Below are 19,035 nucleotides of genomic sequence, written 5' to 3'. Positions count from 1 at the left end.
AGCCATTCAATGAAGGATAGTTTTTTGCAAATATTTTTTTAAAAGAGAAACAGAGATAATCTTTGTTTTATTTAGGCCCAAAAGGTGCAGTTACGACAAATCAATTGCAGTTAGAAAGACAGAATTTGACTCAAGATAAGAATGCATTTGTAGCAATCAAAATGTTCCCAAGGTGGACTATATTAGCATCCAAGGCAACTAAGCTTCAATACTAGAAAAATGTTCAGAAAAGGCTCAAAAAGAGGAAGGACATCACAGTGTGAAGCAAGCATTGAAGGGCAAAGTGTATCAGATCAGCTCTGTGAATCCTTCTGCAGCCATTAACCTATTTGGGTAAGAAGATGTTAGTGGCGTTCCTCAGTTTCACAGTTTCCTAAGTCAAGGTATGTTTACATGAAGGCCAAATTCTACAATACTATACTGTGGAGTATGAGAAACTCAAAATCTGGAGCTCTGAAAATCTGGTTTAAAATCAGGCTTTAGCGTTTCCTATGTGTAGATCATTACCTGTAAGTAAAGGCTGGCTAATAATGCAAAAATGTGTGGTTGAATCAGGGCTACAGAGAATTTGAGAATAGTTCTACAACCAAAATACTAAATGTAACTAAGGCTGTAGAAAAACTAATAGATGTTAATAGAGGCAGTTACCAAACCTCTCTGAGTCTCAGTTTCTATCTGTATGATGGAGCTAAAGATACATACTCTATCTTCTCAGAAATGTGTCAATCAAGTTAGATAAACAAAAATCCATGCTTCCTAAAATATTAAATGTCAGTTATGAGTAATTTTATGGCTAATTTAGAAGGCTTTTTTGGTAAATGTGTTAGTAGGTTGATTTTTTAGCAGGCTGCTGCCATAGTTGAATTGTTCATGTTTGTATTTTCCTTAAAGCAGATATTCATGTAACTCATAGTTCAGATAGACAGAAGTTTAATAAATTAACCAAGTTATGTTATAGTCATGAGCTGTCTCCTGGTTTATTCTGTTTTGATTTAGCAGGGAATCCTCTGCTGAATATTTTCACAATTTCAATAGAACAATAACTTTTCTATATAAATAAAAGGATCAAATAGTTAGTTGTTAAGTCAATAATCCAAAGGATTGGAAGCCTGAAAATGTTAAAGTGGCACAATTATACAGATGTAAGTACAATGGGCCGGTAAGATGCATCCTTATTTATGCCCATTCAAGGAGATTCGGAAGAGACTCAAGGAATACGGGTTCGGAATTCCTGCATGCAGTGCCTTCATCACTCCAACTTTCTTCCTTCCTGAGAATATGGCAGTTAAATCTGTCTTTCTCTTGGTTTGTACAGAATTCCAAAAAAAAAGTGCCTGCTTGGATTTCATTAGGCCATTGTATGACATTTATCCCTGAGGATGTGGGAGAAAGTGCCTCCCATATTACACAAAACAGGCTTATTCTAGTTTATAAGTATATGCACAGTAACATATGCAGTTGAACCTTCAATACAATGTTTTGTAGCTAAATCAAGGGAGCAGAATTATTTAATGGGACCATGATTGTAGCTTGAGGCCATGTGCTCACATTTTAAAACTTCATTTTCCCATTTTCATCTTATTAAGATGATACAAATACAAAAATTAATTTTAATTACAAAAACTAGTAACTATTTGGAATATTTTAGAGTTACTTGTATAGAAATGGTATATTCTCTATTTAACAACTAGACAGATGATGATCATTGGTGTTGCAGTCTGGGTCCAGCCAGGAAAATAGAAACCATTTAAAACTGAGAGAATTTGATGTAGCAAATTAATGATGGAAGAACTATTAATCCTAAGTTTGGTGAGGGAACCTGAAGATGAGCAATAACAACATGCCTCCACCCCTAGTCTTAGGCTGGACAAGATTTTACTGTAGTTTAGCAGTTGGAGTGACTCAATAGCAGTTGAGATAGTGGCAAACTTTTTTATTCCTAATAGGAGTTGGAGCCACAGAGAGGATAAAACTGCTGGAGATGCTTCCTGAGGGAGAAATGCACAAAAATAAATACCCTAGCCCCTCCTTTACTTCCATCCTCCAGTTTCCTGTCAACTTCTGTTGGGCAAACACAAGAAAAGCCAGCTAACTCAGTAGGTTAGTAATGAAATATGTAGGATTCAGTCCTCTGTGACACAGAGCCTACCAGAAGAAAGCAGGGAATGAATCTGAGGGAAAGTGAGCCCAGGAATGGCATAGATAGGTCCACATGGTCCAACAATCAAATGTATTTGCTCAAAATTTAATTATCTGTGCTGCAGTGTGCAGGATATTACTAAGAATTGCATTTTTAAAGATCTTTAGTAAATGAGAATAAAAAAAGTGAAATCTCAGAAGAAAAATATCACATTTTAGCTTTATGATGAGAAAAGATAGCACATTTTAGCTTTATGATGAGAAAAAATTCAAAACTATTGAATTTATGAACTCGTTCATCTTTACCTGAATCCTTAGAGTAATGTATTTGTCTCAACTAATGTGGAATCAGGTGCTAAAGGCTGATATTTATAGAGATGCTGCATGTATTTATCTTTGTTTTCGCTAGTAGGTAGCTTCATTTTTTCTCTACGGACACCATCATGAGAGGCACACCCTTTGCCACAGGCAGCAGTAAGATAGAGCAATATCAACTAATCCCAAGTTTATGGAAAACTTTATGGCATATATTCACAGCACATGACACCTTCATATTCAACAACGGAACAAACAAAATTTTAGGATTATGCCAGACTGAAACTATTATAACCACTAGAGGCAAATTACAAAGGAAACTCCTTCAGATAGTCCCTGTATATTGCTGCTTAATCTGAAAGCTTCTCGAGATGAAAATATATAGATGTTGTGCTTTCATGATGACAAATATCCAGATGTTTGGGAATATCCGTAAGTTCCTTTAAATGCTTTTTCACTTTCATCACTCTGTTTGGAGTGACAGCATCATAGCTAACATATGGAAATTAGTTCGAATGACATAATATAGCTAAGAACAAATATAACTGCTTTTGTGTTTTCATAGTTTTCTGATTTTGCACATGTGGACTGTACTGTAATTAGACAGATAATTTTTAAAATCTAGATGAACATGTTCAACGTGGTGAAACCTCATCTCTACTAAAAATACAAAAATTAGCTGGTCCTGGTGGTGCACACCTGTAGTCCCAGCTAATCAGGAGGCTGAAGCAGCGGAACCGCTTGAACCCAGGAGGCGGAGGTTGCTGTGAGCCGAAATTGCGCCACTGCCCTCCAGCCTGGTGACATAGCAAGACTCTGTCTCAAATAAAAAAAGAAAGAAAGAAAGAAAAAATAAGCTTCAATACTATTGTAATTAACCTTAAAAGAACAATACCAAAAAGCTCATTTCTTGACCCTCAAGTCTTGTACTTTCATTCATTTTTCACTGGCCCCCTAGTGAGGTCTCTTGTTAGTGGATCAATGCATTATAGCTTTAATGCATTGAATATAATTTATTGAAAAATAAATACTCTTTAGTTCTATGCTAAGCATTTTACATATATTTACTGAGTGCTTACTCTGTGGTAAGTGCTTGGAATCCTGATATGGTGATATACCATGAAAAATTGTTGTCGTTTTATGAAAGAGGGAACTGAGATTTAAGAAGTTTAGAGAAGTTTTCCAAGATCACAAAATCTAGTAATGTTTTCCTAGGATTCCAGCACAGGAAATCAGACTTCACTGTCAATAATCTTAAGTTTATGGTTCTCTGTCTCCTGCCTTTCAGTTCTTTGTTTCTCTCTTCCTCAAGAAGTATTTTAACTCGTTTATTTGTACTGAGGTATAAGTTTCTAACTAACATCAATATGTAGTGAACTGTGGGTATTAATTTTCTTGCCTAGCAAGCATTCTTGTTTATTTTACATGGTTATAGAACTATCCTTTTGTCACTTGGAATAGAAATAAGTCCTATGCCTGGCCAGCATGGTCATTCATGGTAAACTATAATCCAGGTAATAGTTATTGGTCCATGAAGAGTACATGTGACACAAATTACTGCTATAGGATTACTATAAGAATAACAGAATAAATGGAATCTTTCTCTCTCTCTCTCTCTTTCATGATTATCAATAGGATGAGGTTGCTGGGCATAAGAAAACCCTGTTTACAGAAAAGAATGGAACACATATGCAAAGAGAATAAAAAATAAATGGATAGAGAGAAGAGAGGGGGGAAAAAAGAGAAAGGCAGAAGAGAAAAATCTCCTGACAGCACTAAATCTCCAATTCAATCCCTAAGACTGGTTCCAACAGATATTCCTTTTTTGTTGTTGTTCTTGTTGCATATGGAAATTTTAGTTCTATCATTGAAAATGCACAAAATTATGACAAATTATCCCTTGAAATATAACCGATATTTATAAAAGATGTAAAGCCTTAAGCACATAAGTGTCTAACATGATAACTTTTGGTGTTAATAAGACAATAATAAAGGCATACCTTTGTGCTGGGGGGGCTTATCCCTCACAACATATGCTTACCGACTTCTATGCCTTATTGCTTGTGGCTCTTTTACTTCATTGAACTCAATTTTCCAGACCAGTAGCCTCACAATAGGGATTCTGGGCTGTTTTATTTAGTTAATATCATATTAGGACTGGAATGCTTTTAGGTGGCATAGGGACACTATCACAGTTCCTTACAACTGTTTATTTAACATCTTGCCTGCATGACTTTTCCTGACCTTTAAGGCATTTAGTTTTATAATTCCTGTACTAGAAATTTTCTTGTCATCCTGCTTCTCCTTCAAAACATATCCATTTTTTCCCCAGTGCATCAAGATTGACTCTGATTTCCAAGGCAAAAACTTTTTTTTTTCTGGTACATTAATTCATCTGAATATTCAGCTAGTAATAATGTATGTTTTGTGGTTCCATCCAGATAAGGGATATACAAATTGGAAAGTAAGAATATGAATGAACTGGAAACATCAAGCCTGGATTCCATAGAGAGAACAAAATTTAAATTTCATCATAAAAATCGGCACCCCTGATTATCCAAAATAAATTAAATATAAAATTATTTCAGTTGGCACTCATTTTATAATTGTCGAGAATGCAGTTGATAAGGTTAAACAGCAGGCTACTAATGCTATGGATTGCAATCCCAAGCTCTAATTATTTCCTTCATAGATCAAAGTTATTTGACAACCACTGTATCAGGTGGTTTTAAAATTAATTGAATATTGAAAATATAAATCTTAAAAGTCAATAGTGTATTTGTGATGGAGACAGTGGGATGTGAATTGACTTTTTTAGTTTAACGAAATGGTGTTTAGTTGTTTCAAGAAGACATAATGAAAATGGGTATCTGGACTCATCCAGTCTTCATTCAGATGGAAGCAATGAAAAGGCTAAGGGAGATAGCAAGTCAGGATATTGGCAAAGGTATAATTGAAACCATAAATCATGGATTCTAAACTGGATTATGAGTGAAGTTAAACACAACTAAGCTGAATTGGTTGAGGAAAGTAGAATACATGGGTAGACAAACGAAATAATCATCTAGGAAAAATTCAGACATTTTTCAACTGACATTTTATGTGTCATTTAAAATATTGAAACAAAACTGACATTTTTTTAGCAGAATTCGAGAGAAAGCTAAGAATATTCTATGCTCTTGACTCCTAAGAAGTTCTTTCTGTCAAAGCTTTAAACATCAATTTCTACCTAAGAATATTTCCATCATTTTCTGTAGAAAAACCCTTGGTAAATTGTACTGAACACTTTAGCATGCTGTGTGCTATTTCAATATGGAACTTAATGTCAAATCACCTGTTTCTAGTCAATTTTAAATGGAAACACTTCCTAAATGTGCTACATTTAATGCAATATCTGCCAACTTTCATATGGTAGTTTTCCCATTTCAGATAGACACAAAGCTGACATTGATGGAATCTGAATGGGGTTGGTTTTCTTTAGTGGGATTATCTAAATTTTTATACAAATGACATCTATTAAGTGTATAACTTGCCAGGTTGTGTGGTAGATACTGGGAATAGAGATCTTAATAGGAAATTGTTTCTAATCTTGAGAGTCCAGGAAAGAGACAAACCTATACTGTAATGACATGGTTATAAGCAGAGTGCAGTGGATTTCAAAATTCAGATCTGACTACCTACTGCAATAGGAAAGGTTCATTAAGTAGGCAACATTTGTGATAGGTCGTGATGGATATGCCAACAAGGAATAATGTGTGAGATATACACCATGTTGATAAGAAAATATTCTGATCTACTTCTTCTATCTTTTGGTAGAACTTATCTACCACTTACCTATTTCTTTTTTGGGTAGAACATATTTCGCCACTACTCTGCTAAAGGGCTTGACTATGTGTCTTGCTTTAGCCAATGAAAGCAAGCAGTCATGATGCAAGCAGGGCCCACCAATATGTTCACATGGTTTAATGTGGCCCCTTGCATTCAGTAATCTGCCAGAAAGAGAATATACTCTGAATGGCTGCTGGTCCAGGAAGAAAGAGGAAGCACACAAAGCTGACCTAATTCCAACCCACTGCCTGGACCCAAGCCCAGCAGATCTCAGCTGAGCCTAATCTGAATGAAAGCTGCCCCACAAAGTGCGTAAGTGAAAAACAAAAATGTGTGTTGCTTTAAGACAGTGCACTGCGTTTTGAGGCAGATTTTATGCCTTATTATGCCACATAGCTAAATAATACAAAGGGAAAGCCTTGCTGCATAGAAAGACGAACACCATGTGAAGGAACATAGCTGTTACATTGCTATGGTTACACTATGATTACACATTGAGTGACTACAAAGGAAAAGTAGGAGCTGGAAGACACAGTTTGAGGGCCAATTATGAACTAAAGAGTTGAACAGAATCTGATAGATGATGAGATGTGATCAAAGGATTTTTTTTTCACAGAAGGAATGATATAAGCATACTCCACTGAGTTAATCTTGCAGTTTTATCTAGGAGAATATCTACAAACTCACTATCTCAACAAGGATTAATGAGCATCAACTATGTGTTAGATATTTTTGATACATTAGTAAATGCAAATGAGATCTTTGCTCTTACCTCTTAGTGGAGGGAAATAGACAACAAACAATAAACATGATAAACAATGTACAGGACATATCAAAAAGTGATTAAGTGCCAAGAGAAAAAAAAAGCAGAGCATTGAAAAGAGGGTTGCAATTTTTAAAAGGTTAGTTGAGGTAGGTCTCAATGAGAAGGCAACATTATCTTGGAATCGGCAGTCAAATATTCTTCAAGACTGGCAGCTAACACAAAAAAATGCAAAAATTATCTGGGTATGGTGACACACAACTGTAATCCCAGCTATTTTATAGGCTGAGGCACAAGAATTGCTTGAACCCAGGAGGTAGAGTTTGCAGCAGTGAGTGGCAATCATGTCACTGTACTCTGGCCTGGGTGATAGATAGTGACTGTCTAGAAAAAAAAAAAGACTGTCAGCTATCATGCAGCTATAAGCTTCTAGCCAAGAAAATTATGTAAATGACTACAATTAAAAGTGTAAACTATTTCTTAGAAAAAGCTGGTGATTCACAAAATTGGTAAAGCATCAGGCACAGAGAAGTTGTATAATGTCATGACTCCCACAATAACAGCAAAGATGTCTTTGTCAATATGTACGTGGTTCTATTCTGTGATAAAATGGTTCATCAATAGGCAGTAACTGCTGCTGCTGGGCCACCTGTCATCTTGTGATGAAACATATTTTCAGCACCATAATCTAAGTCTTTGCTGGTGAGAAATGTTGGTTTATGCTCATCAAGGCGTGAAGCAGAACCTTGGCAATCCACCCCTACTCGGCCTTCTGGAAGGTATCTTCATGCTAGAGAATTCAAACACTATGCCAGGCCCTTCTCCAGGAAACAGCTGAACTAATTCTGTTATGGTTTCAAGTTACATTTCATGTTAAGAAAGATGGCATAAAATTATTTGAGTATTGCAGAAAGGGTCCAAAAATTCTTATTTTGCTTTACAGGGGACACAGCATGAATCACAATTATCTTAGTTTGTTTTGCTTTATTTTAAGTAGAACTATACTGGTAGTCACTCTAAGATACAGATGTTGTAGTATAATCTTTCCCTTTTTAAAATCTCTTGGCCTCTGCTCCATGAAAACCAAACCATGAAATTGAGCCATTTACAGCATATTGTCTCCATGCAGGACCAGTGCTGACAAGTACCAGGGCTGGATGAGGACTGGAGGATTCAAGCTGGCATGTTGTCCTGTGAAAGGGATTCTGTAATCTCTCTTCCATTTCTGAAATGAGTTTGAGGGGAGAAAAAGTGGTAGAAACTCCAGATAAATGTTGATGGCTTTCCAAATACAAACTATATGCTCTTAACAACAAAATTTCTAAATAGAAACTATTTCCAAGCCACCTTGGAAATATTAATAACAATCTCAAGTAATTGCCTCTAGCACCTTTGCAGGGCTAGAGAGACGACATAGATCATGGAGATCTGGGGCAGAGAAGGCCTGAGGAAGACCCACCAAGTTGCCATGACCCTAGAGTGCCATGGGAAAGCAAACATGGAGGGGCTTTCTAGTCTAGCTGTGTAAGATGCAGATGTGGTTATGAAGTACACCCATTAGAAACATCAGACTCGTGGTAGACATTAGAATAAAGATCACATTCAAATGCCAAATAGGACAAGGTAAAGTTTAGTGAAGGCCACTTGGATGGGGAATGGGAGCCACCAAGCAGATGTCTGCTCGATGACGTGATGGCATAGAGGTGCTTAGAATATTCCAAGCTGGGGAAAAGACACAGGGAAAGGGAAATATGGAATTAGTAAACTTAAAACTGAAATAATTAATGATATCCTACAATGGATACATCTACTTAAAGTTTAAAAAGTTGAATTTTCTGCTACTAAATATAATAAATCAAAGTAAAGATCCAGTTAGACTAAGGAAAAAAGCAAAGGTAGCAATATTTTTGTACACCTGAATTGGTGGCTTGAAAAATTGTACCTATTCCATTAGGAAATACACAATTGCAATCAGCACTTCAAAAATTTTATATCCCAGTTGTCTATCAAAGTAGCTGGCATGTTTTATTAAAATAGACAAAAGGCATACATTTTATCTATGGCACTAATTCCTCCAAGAAAGGCAACGTGTGCCTTAATAAAAATATTTTCCTGAGAAAAACACATTGTTTCTTCTAATATCTGTATTCAAGCATTATGGAAAGGGTCAAATTTTTACTTATCAAAGACAGATATTCATATTTGTAATGCCACAGCTTATTCTAAGGACAACTCCCCACCATAGTTTGGAAACACAAACTATGGTCTTATTATATACATGGCTTTCTCTCTGGTCACTATGAAGAGTTAATCTGATTCTTAGATTTTCTCACTTCCTCTAACTTGGAGGTTACCCATTGATTGGAATGTAGAGGAATGTAGTCCTCTACATTCCTTGCTCTTCTGTCCCCCTCCTCTGCCTCTCCACAGGTGCCTCTTGGGAAACTGGCATTACACATAATTAAGGCTTGAGATCTGGACAGCATTCATACTAGTAGAGCTCCCCAGTGTCCCAACTTTGAGCAATGACAGAATTCCTCTGCTTCCACTTGAGAAGTTGTTCTCTGTCTCTGTCTTGGTACTAGTTCCCTATTTTTAAGAGATCATTCTTCACAAATTATCCTGTGGGTCACATTGATTCCCCAGGCCCTTTCTATGCCAGCAGCTTCTTCACAGCTAGTTTCTATAGAACACACACACACACACACACACACACGCATATATAACTCCACAGACTGGATATTTGGGGTTAGTAGGGAGTTTCAGTTTTCGCAGTGGTTCTCATTTGCTTCCTTCATTTCCTGGCTTTGTAATCAACATAACACAGATGTTAATTCCTTTTTAAAAAATTAATTGTAGAAAAAAATATGGAAGCTTTCTAAATTTACCCTACAGTGGCTAGTAGTAAATGAAAATTCTCAAAGTCTCATTTCTCTTATTCATAAGCATAAATCATTAGTCAATATTTCCACCCAAGAATGAAAAAAAATGGTTCTTAGACCAGTTTTCATTATTTTTAAAGTACTTAGGCATTTAACCAAAATGATACATGTTGGCTTAATTGCTGTTTCTGTGTAGGTTTTAGTGAATCCTACTTATTTAAGAGTTCAACTAAAACTGATTGGGGGTTGTTTTAAAAGTAATAAACAATGGTTAGGCAGTTTGCATCCCAATCAACTTAAGAAGTTAATGCAATAGGCAGTTTTCAAAATTTATCCCTTGATTTGGAAACCTATATACTAAGGATGCTATGTGATACTACAATCCTCTAGATGAACTATGACTCTTTTCCTCAAAACTCTGCAGAAATTGTGTTGTTGCAAATATAGCAGTTCCCCCTCATCTGCAGTTTTGCTTTAGTTACTTGAGGTCAACCATAATCTAAAAATATTAAATAGAAAATTCCAGAAATAAACAATTTGTAAGCTTTTAATTGTGTGCTATTCTGAGTAGCATGATAAAACATCACACTGTCCTGCTCTGTTCTTCCCAGAATGTGAATCATCACTTTGTCCAGCATTTCCACGCTGTCTACTCTACCTAACCCTTATGTATATCATAGTTACCTCAGTTATCAGATCAACTATTTCAGTATCATGTGGCTTATATTCAAGTTACCCTTATTAAATAATAACCCCAAAGCATAAGAGTAGTAATGCAGGCAATTTGGACATGGCAAAAAAAAGCCAAATATATGTCAAAGCAAGTTTTTAGTCTCCTACTGTGCCTAATTTATAAAGTAAATTAGGTATATATCATAGGTAAATTATCATAGGTATGTATGCATAGGAAATAACAAGGCATATACAGAATTAGGTACTATCTGCAGTTTCAGGCCTCCATGGTGGTCTTGAAATGTATCACCCCTGGATAAAGGGGAAATATGGTAATATTTTGAGCAAAAGCCTGGGGCAAATTTTTATCCTCCTTTTAAAAATCTTACATTTATTCTGTCTCTCCATATAAAGTTGTGTATATAGATATATACATATCTATATACATTTATGCATATGTTATATATATACTGTGTGTAATTTTTTTCCTTGAGAAGGTAAAATAAAATTTTCTTATATTTTCCTTGGAAAGCAATCTTTCAAACTGAGCTCTTTAGTGGTTTCCTTAGGCTTTATTTTCTTTATTTCTGGTGCTTAATCTGGATGCCATTCCACGTTCTAGATTTTCAATTGGCTTCAAAATAATGTGGCTAAATTCTACTTGAGATAGTTCCTTCTATATATCTAGGCAATGTTTGATTTCCTCCTTTATAACTTGAGCAGGAAGACTTGATATTTATATTATCTACTTAGCCATTCAGGTGCTTGAGGAGGAAGTGAAGAACGTCAAGGCCATGGGCATCTGCCATTTGAAAAGGTTTTTCTCTGTATTTGTTGCAGTCCTTTTTCAAGGGCCAGTTCTGCTGAAGAGGGAGCCTGTCTTTTCTTACTTGTAAGCGTGGCCTTCAGGCATGCTACCTTACCAGCCACTCTGTAGCAAAGTCAAGGAGAGAAGTAGCTTTTCATTTAATGTGGCTATTACAGCTTCTGGTAAAATTAGTTGCAAGAAATTGCTCCTCAGTCTTTTATCTTTCCCTCCCTCTCTCCTTTCTCTCTTTCCTTCCCTCCTTCCTTTCTGTCTTTCTCCCTGCCCCTCTCTTTTTCTTTCATTTTTCTTTTTTTCCTCAGCTACTTGTGCCCAACTTCTCCAGATCAGGAGTTTCTTTTAACAGTGGAAGTAAGTTGAGCCGCTATGAGAAACCCAAGTTTAAGATAAAAGGAATGATGAGATGTAAATTCCTACTTTCCTTCCAGCCCCCTTGCAGAGGCTTTGGAGTACTGACAAGCAGCAGTGAAGGTTCTGAATGGAGCATTTCTCAGCGTCCCCAGTGTGTGTCCATCCTTTCACCTTCACATTCAGCTACATTAGTGCTCACGCTTAGGTTTTCATTATATAATTATGCCTTCAAGGAAAACAACTGTGTCAACGCTAGGATTCTTTTTTTTTTTTTTTTTTTTTTGAGACGTTGCTTCGCTTTGTTGCTCAGACTGGAGTGCAATGGCACGATCTCGGCTCACCGCAACCTCCGCCTGCTGGGTTCAGGCAGTTCTCCTGCCTCAGCCTCCTGAGTAGCCGGGACTACAGGCACGCGCCACCGTGCCCAGCTAATTTTTGTATTTTTAGTAGAGACGGGGTTTCACCATGTTGACCAGGATGGTCTGGATCTCTTGACCTTGTTATCCACCCGCCTCGGCCTCCCAAAGTGCTGGGATTACAGGCGTGAGCCACCGCGCCTGGCCAACGCTAGGATTCTTCTCCCAGTTTACCAAAATTGTATCAAAACTGGAAGGTTATCCTCCAGGTCTCTCGTAGGAGGAGGAGGCTGCATTGTACCCTATTCTCAACAGGAGGGGATATTGTCCCAAACATGTTAGGAGTTTTTTGTTTTGTGTGTATACACACAAAGAGAAATATATAAAATTATTCATAGGTATTATTATATATGTATAAAATTAAATTTCGGGGAAACTGCAAGTTTGCACCTTTTCCTACTTCCCTGAATATAAACTCAGATTTTTTTAATTTTAAAAATTGTATGTTCAACTAATATTTTTAAATAATAATCCTTTTAGAAGGTACTTGAAATGTGATAGAACTGAGTTTAAATTCCATTTGAGCCACTTGTATCAAATGGCAATGAGCAAGTTCTCAATTTAGCCCAAATTTTCCATCATACAAAATAGAGGTAATATGATAGGTCTGGAAAAGTTGTGAACATTAAATACAACATATATAAAGCATCAGGGCTGAGTCTGATAAATAAAAGGTACATAATGAATGAATAAATACATTTATTTGAATCTATTTGTTTAAATTAGTTATAAATTTTAAGTTCTACTTTAAGTAATTGAGTATTTGACTACATGATTCCTAAAATAGAATACTCTAATTATAAATGGTTGTTTGATACATGTCCCCAGTAACCATATTGGATGGTGTTATTTAAGTAACGTGGGAACCAGAACCACTTCTCTAAAGTCTAAGGAGACTGAACTTGCTTCTTTTAAAAGAAAGCCTCTGTGGACACTGATCACAATGGCATTCTCAACCACTTCTCATGCTTGTCCTTTTCTCCAATGTTCTTCACAAACCTGCAGCAAATTAGATAAAAAGTTCTGTGGTAATCTCCATGATTGTTCTCTGGCTTTTGTGTTGTAAATAATCATTCTGTATACTCAGCAGGGATACAGAAAATGGGCAGGGATAATTATAGGGTGTACTGCAAAAATAAATCACTTCTTTAAGAAAAGGATTTTTGAAATAGCATCATCCCTTTAATTCTGTAACTTGAGATTTATAAACTATTGTTTATTAGTTTACAACTAATGTATAACTTATTTATAAAATATATTTAAGTTATACATATATAATTTTATTATAGTTTATAACTTGAGAGTTATACTCTACTATTTTATTATTCCTTGGTGGCAGCTAGCATGCACTTCCAGTAGAAATAGCATACTAGCTAACGCCAAGGAATAATAAAATAATATTGTAGTAAAACTTCTTATAATACAAGGTTTACATTTATTTTGATTATTATTTTAATGCAAATAGAAAAACCTAGATCTTTTTCTGGATGCTACAAGGTAAACGATTCTTCATGTTCATGCTTTGCAGTAAACTTTTGAAGAGTTTCTTTCAAACCAACCGAGAAAGGACTAACCCACCAAAGGAGTTTGTCTGAGAATATACAAACTTTTCTTTATAAAAGGCTTTGTTTTCCAGGTCGATATTACTTTCGACTAAGGTCCATCAAGAAAAATGGTTACTTTTTCATAAAGTAGCCAGACTAAATGGCCACTGTATTTATACATTTTCTGCTGTCTCTGTGCAGAGAGAGATTACTTTACCATTTTCTCTGTTGATCTATAATTTGGCTTGGCAGTGAAATAGCCTGAGAAATGGCACTGTCCCAGGAGCTGACTGAGCTGGTCCCAGCCTAGGACAGGAAGCCATAGTCTAAGTCTGAAAGGAACTGAAAGAAGACAAGGAGTGTGCTGACTCTTGTATCAAACTACACATGCCAATTAAAGTAAGATGACCTTACTCAGCACATTTTGCTTTTGACCACAGCTTCACAGGTCTTATTTTTAATCTGTAGCATGAAGTGAGATAGGGATCTCTCGTGATCACCGTAATTCCATGCTTGCTTTCATGAGTCAGGGAACGTGGATAAAGGAGAAGAAGTAGGAATATTGAGCTTCAATAACCACCTGGACTAGCTCTATGGTTACATCATTTCTATTCCTTTTTTGGCCTGATAAGCAAATCTCCATAATACATCCCAAAATGTTCAAGCCAATCTTTGTGTCTGTGAGACTTCCTATCTCAAGGCCTTGTGGCCTTGAGTAGAGTAGTGATCAAGAGAAAAAACCATTAAGTCAGACAGTCTGCATTCAAATTCCAGCCCTACCTATTACTAATTGTGTGATCACTGGCAAGTTACTCAATTCCTCTGTCTCTCAGTTTCCTGACCTAAAAAAAAAAGGGATAAAATTATATTACTTAACACATAAGATTGTTATGAGATTCAAATTAATGTATTTAAAGTACTGAATTTCACAGGTTATACTTGATATATGCCATCTACTTTTATTATTAAATTAAAATACTCTAAAATTGGTTCAGTGGAATATGTATTATAGTATCCATCTTCAAAACACAGAATTTAAGTTTCTAAATCCATAGTAAATGATTCATGAGGGGATACAAATATAACCTGTAAGCCTGACAGCACCTGAATATCAGCTTCTTTGAGCTGAAATTCCCAAATAAGTGCTCCATTTTCATTTCTTTTTTTCTGTATTAACAGAAAAAAAATGTTGCATTGTGCTTTTGAGAGATTAATAGAAAAATCCCACATCACTCCTGTATTGAGGGCCAGATGAAATGTAAATTAGGTGACTTGCCCAAAATAGTGTTGCCAAATAAAACATAGAACTGAAGTTAAGTTTAAAGTCTAGATCAACAGCAAATAATATTTTAGTACAGGTATGTCCTGTGAAATATTTGAAGCATATATATACTAAAAACAGATTAGATTTTTTGAAGTTAAGAGACTTTAACTGAAGGAGATGCCAAAAGTGAACATTTTCTATACTTCCCAGCAGAAGTATCAAGCACAAGAAGAATATCTAATATTCTGCTGCCTGGTTAGGAGTTATTTAAAATACTAACTTGTCTCATAAACAAAAAATCTGGACAAAAATTCTAAACACTGTTCATTTTCCAACCATAATACATATTTATATTTAAACAATTATGTTTGCTATTTGTTTTGTCCTTTTTTCTTTTTCATTTTGAGACTGAGTCTCACTCTGTCACCAGGCTGGAGTGCAGTGGCACCATCTCTGTTCACTGCAACCTCCATCCTGGATTTAAGTGCTTTTCCTGCCTCAGCCTCCTAGGTAACTGGGACTATAGGTGCATGCCACCACAACCAGCTAATTTTTTTATTTTTAGTAGAGATAAGGTTTCACCATGTTGGCCAGAATGGTCTTGATCTCTTGACCTCATGATCCTCCCACCTTGGCTTCCCAAACTGCTGGGTTACAGGCTTGAGCCACTGGATCTGGCCTGTTTTGTCCTTTAAAAGATACAATATGTTCAAAATGTGTCCCACACCTAGAATATGGATGGGATGGAGATCACCTCTAAAAGAGAAATGGTAATACAATTCACTGTGCTTACATATTAACCAGTTCAAGAATGATACTATTAAGGGGTCTAACATGGTGCTTGCATCAGAAATGATCTTTAACTATGTTATTTATAGAATTCCATGCCTGAGACTCTATCAAGAAATAAGCTGTTGTCTAATTTTTGTAGCTTTTAATACCTTCTAGATCTACTATAACCTTCCTTTCCCCACATCTCCAACCCATCTGTAATCTCCCATTCCTTGAAAATCCCCTCCGCTACCCCATTCTTCACAATCTCCATCTTCCTCACTTGTCCCTCCTCCACACATCTCCCTGTTTCACCACACTAGCCATTCATCTCCCCCACCATCTCATCTACCCTCCTTATCACCATCATCCTCACCACTCCTTTCACTATCTACCTTTTTTATTTCTTTGACAAGAGGGCATTTCAGAGAGTAGTGGTTCAATCACATTTGTAACTTCTTTCCTGTCAAGCACCCACTCATTAGCACCTTATTATTGGTGCATGCTATCTTCTTCCAAGTGGTTCCACTACTTTTTCTAATGATCTTAGATGGTTCATACATCTTTATGAACAGCAAGGAGATGTATGAAGGTCACAGTTGCTGTGGGTGAGAAGCCATAATTCTTAGGCTTGTAATTTTTTGCTATGTTTCAATAGCAAACATTTTGCTAAACTCTTTAATTTAGCAACATTCACATGTTTCCTGCAGAGATGTTTAGTCATATAGCACCATTCAGTATGATTATTGAGAAAAAATATCAACTAACTATTTATAAATGAAATACTCTATTTTAAGAACCATGGTACCAAATACTCGCTGACTTAAAATGGAATGTAAATTTCTAACTAATTTAAACCAATAGCTTCAAATTAATTACTGATTTATCATTATGTACCATTACATGCTAAGCATTGTTCTACATCCTTACGTATGTTATGCATAGTCTTCACAACAATTTTCCAGATATATATCACCCCTATTCTATAAAAGGGAAACTTAGGTTATTTCAGTCCAGAACTTGCTCATAGCATTTAAGTGGCTTAAATGGAATTTAAACTTGGATCTATCTCATTTAAAACATCTTTTAGAAAAAAATTCATTACTTAAAAATATGAGTTTAGCATACAACTTTAAAAATCTGAATTCTTCTGCTTGGTCAATTCGGCTATTGAAACTTGTGCATGCTTCGCAAAGTTCTCGTATTGTGTTTTTCAGCTCCTTTAATTCATTCATATTCCTCTCTAAGTTATCCATTCTTGTTATCATTTCCTCAAATCTTTTTTCATATATTTTTCCAAGTTCCTTAGTTTCCTTGCATTGATTTAATACATGTTCTTTTAGCTCACAAAAGTTTCTCATAATCCACCTTCTGAAGTCTAATTCCGTCATTTCATCACAGTCATTCTCCGTCCAGCTTTGTTCCCTTGCTGGTGAGCAGTTTTGGTCCTTTCTAGGAGGCAAGGTGCTCTGGTTTTGGGTGTTTTCCTCCTTTTTGAGCTGGTTTCTTCCCATCTTTGTGGATTTATTCGCTTGTCGTCTGCGTAGTTGCTGACTTTTCAATTGGGTCTCTGAGTGGACACCCATATTATTGGCGATGAAGTATTTCTGTTACTTGGTTTTCCTTCTACCAATCTAGCCCCTTCACTGTACAACTGCTGAGGTCCACTCCAGGCCCTGCTTGTCTGGGGTGCACCTATAGCAGCTGCGGAACATTGAGGGATGCTACCAGTTTCTTTTTCTGCTATCTTTGTCCCAGAATGATGCCTGCCAAATGTCAGTCTTTTGGATATAGAGGGGTCAGGGAGCTGCTTGAGGAGACAGTCTGTACTTTATAGGAGCTCAATTGCTGAGCTGTGAGCTCTGTTGTTCACTCAGGGCTGTTAGGCTGCTATGTTTGATTCTGCTGCAACAGAGCTCATTAAAAAACCCTTTTTTTCTCAAATGCTCTGTCTTGGGGGGTTCAGGCTTTATTTTTGGATGTCGGTTGAGGTGTCCTGCCCAGCTGGGAGGCAGTCTAGTCACTATTTGCCTGCCGAGGGTCCACCCTGCTGTTGTGTGGTTCGCCCTGTTGCTGCAGGCTCTGCTCTTCTGCTGCGGTCTCCACCATGGGCTATGCCCCGCGGTGGAGTCTCTCTGTTGTAGCGGGTTGCCTCTGAAATGGCAGGCTGCATCAGCAGTGGGCGTGTATCTCACTAGGGGCAGGTTGCCTAAGTAATGGTGGATGCCCCACCCCCATGGAGCGTCTCAGGCACAGTCTGCACAGGGAGCGTTTGGAATCACCATTTTTTCCGTCCCACTGCGCTACCCCAAACGCCGTGTCCCTGCAATCCCCTGGGCTGGCCCACTTTCCAAGTCCTGTTCAGTCTCAAGTTCAGCCCTCTCAAGTCTCAGGTTGCTGGTTCAACAGGGCACCCGGACAAGCACGCCCTGTGGGGAGCACTGGGTATGGCCGGTCGCCACCACCCCAGCTGCCGGCTTCACCAGGCAGTACCTCTGCCTGGCATCCCGTGTCTCCTTTATACTTGGGAGGTTCCCCGTTCTGTGGACAACAAAGATCAGTCTGGAAATGCAGCTGTGACTCACCTCTCCACGGATTCACTGAGAGCGGAGTTGTTCTCTGAAGTCAGAGATCAACTCAATGAAATAAAACGAGAAACCAAGATCAGAGAAAAAAGAGCAAAAAGGAATGAACAAAGTCTCCAAGAAATGTGGGACTATGTGAAAAGACCTAACCTACGTTTGATAGGTGTACCAGAAGGGGACGAAGAGAATGAATCCAAGCTGGAAAATACTCTTCAAGACATCATCCAGGAAAATTTCCCCCACCTAGCAAGACAGGCCAACACTCAAATGCAGGAAATACAGAGAACACCACAAAGATATTCCGCAAGAAGAGCAACCCCAAGGCACATAATCGTCAGATTCAACAAGGTTGAAATAAAGGAGAAAACACTAAGGGCAGCCAGAAGGAAAGGTCGGGTCACCCAAAAAGGGAAGCCCATCAGACTCACAGCAGATCTCTCGGCAGAAACTCTACAAGTCAGAATAGAGTGGAGCCAATATTCAACATTCTTAAAGAAAAGAACTTTCAACCCAGAATTTCATATCCAGCCAAACTGAGCTTCATAAGTGAAGGAAAAATAAAATCCTTTGAGAACAAGCAAGTACTCAGAGATTTTGTCACCACCAGGCCTCCTTTACAAGAGCTCCTGAAAGAGGCACTACACATAGAAAGGAACAACCAGTACCAGCTATTCCAAAA

The 19,035-nt window shown here is 37.2% G+C and overlaps 1 long non-coding RNA gene across 3 annotated transcripts in view; it reads left to right on the top strand.

Moving 5' to 3' along the window:
• Positions 1-254: 254 nt before the first annotated feature.
• The window catches only part of LOC144582348 (uncharacterized), a 69,537-nt gene continuing 50,756 nt past the window's right edge, over positions 255-19,035 (top strand). For all 3 annotated transcript variants that reach the window (XR_013534881.1, XR_013534879.1, XR_013534882.1), the window contains exon 1: positions 255-383. This is a non-coding gene — a long non-coding RNA (uncharacterized LOC144582348). The remainder of the gene's footprint in view (positions 384-19,035) is intronic.

This window comes from Callithrix jacchus, chromosome 4 (genome assembly GCF_049354715.1).
Source record: "Callithrix jacchus isolate 240 chromosome 4, calJac240_pri, whole genome shotgun sequence".
Lineage (NCBI taxonomy): Eukaryota > Metazoa > Chordata > Mammalia > Primates > Cebidae > Callithrix > Callithrix jacchus.
This window is presented reverse-complemented; position numbering and strand designations above follow the sequence as displayed.